Below are 1,807 nucleotides of genomic sequence, written 5' to 3'. Positions count from 1 at the left end.
TTTGAGACCCAAGTTACCTGTGCTAATGACCCTCCCCAGAGAGCCAGCTCCTACCACAGGGTAGCAGCTGTCCTAAAATAGAGTCACAAAGACAGCTGTCTCCGTCTAGAGCAATCCTTGTAAGCATTTTCAGACAGTTGGTTCCTGGGCCAGCCAATTTCCTGGCCCGTCAGTCCCCTGCAGCAGACATAGCATCCTTTTCTTGGCAAGGATCTGTTCCTGCCGGTTTCTGCTGGAAGAGAACTTGCAGAGCCTCTCTTTGGAGCCCAGGCGAACTTGAGTGGTGTCAAAGAGCAAGGTTCACCTCAGGAGCTCAGAGCCAATGTACCAGCCCTCAGACATACAGACAGGCAAGGACAGTGTGGGCAGGGGCAGGAAGGGAAAGATATCCTGGCAAGGGGTTGATGTGTCTATCTACATAACATTCAACGTTATTTAAGAAACATCATTAGCAAAATTCAAGTCCTCCCCATCAGGAACAAAGAAGACTGTCTCTTAAGTTGGGCAAGACCTTTGGAGGGGCTCAGAAGGAAGGGAGGGGAGCGTTTGTGGGGACTGGGCAGGCATTCCAGCCTTGGGGGCTGAGCAGCAGAACCTCCCCGACTCCTTCTCCTTTTCCAGATCCTCTCATTCTGGCCCAGGTCCCCAGGACCTTCTCCACTCAGGGAGACATGGAGCCATGATCCAGGCTTGACAGGTATAGCCATTTAAAACTGGGAGGCTGGCCTGGCCCTGCCAGCTGTTGCAGCAGCTGGACTGCTCACCGATCTTGCCTGTGCAAGCTGGACAGCAGGCAGATCAGAGGGGGGTGAGACAACAGTGACAGCCTGACAGGGCCGACTGGTGCTGCAGATGGCTGGTCCCTCCGCCTCCGGGCCACAGCCTTCCTGGGCACTCCCTCACGTGACAGGAGCAGGGCAGGAGAAATGCATCGCTGACAAGGGTGAGCACTTAGAATCTCAGAGCTGGCGGGACTGTTTCTATTTTTAATCCCTTCAGGTACCAGTGAGGCTCAGAGAGGGCAGGGCACTCAGCCAAACACACACAGCCAGTTGGTTGCAGAGCCCAGAGAATACTTCAGACACCCAGACCCCTAATCCAGGGAATTTTTCATGACATTGCACTGCTGGTTGCTTAAAAATGGGATTGGATCCAAACCTACTGATGCACAAAAGTGTCCAAGATCAGTTACACAGTGAAAAGTGTTTTGCCAGTCCTACTGTTTTATGTCATCACTTTTGTGTGAAATAACCCTAATAACCCATGTAATTGTATACATGAAAATCATAAACCTGGGGGCATGTGCTTAAATGTATTAAGAGCAGCGGTTGAGGGACTTTCACTATGTATTTTTAAATGTCCTCTAACATTTAGATATTTTGACAAAAAGCTCAAACTACTTTTGAAGAAGGGAAACAATAAAGAGGAACATGGGGTGGACCGGGAAACAGAGACAGCCCCTCCCTCCCACTTGCCCCACAGAGCAAGCTGGGGTTTCTGGTTTGGATCTGTTCCTCTGATAGAGGATTTCTGGGGAAACAAGGAGGTTTGGCTCCATGGGTCTCCAGGATTTGAGGAGTAAGAGCCACTTTCTTTTCCCTCCTCACCCCGCCCCTCTCCTGCCCCTTCGGCCCTGGGCACTAGAAGTGTGGCTGGGCAGGATCGGGAGGACAGGCGGGCCAGACAGCGCCCCGAGGCCTGTCCAAGAGCCGCCCATGCATTATGGAAGACGCGCGCTGGGCTCGCTCCCTGGTCCTTAAATGACAGCAAATGAGGTAAAGCCAGGAGGGTGGGGACGGAAGGGGGG

Source organism: Mandrillus leucophaeus, unplaced genomic scaffold (genome assembly GCF_000951045.1).
Source record: "Mandrillus leucophaeus isolate KB7577 unplaced genomic scaffold, Mleu.le_1.0 Scaffold38, whole genome shotgun sequence".
NCBI lineage: Eukaryota > Metazoa > Chordata > Mammalia > Primates > Cercopithecidae > Mandrillus > Mandrillus leucophaeus.
This window is presented reverse-complemented; position numbering follows the sequence as displayed.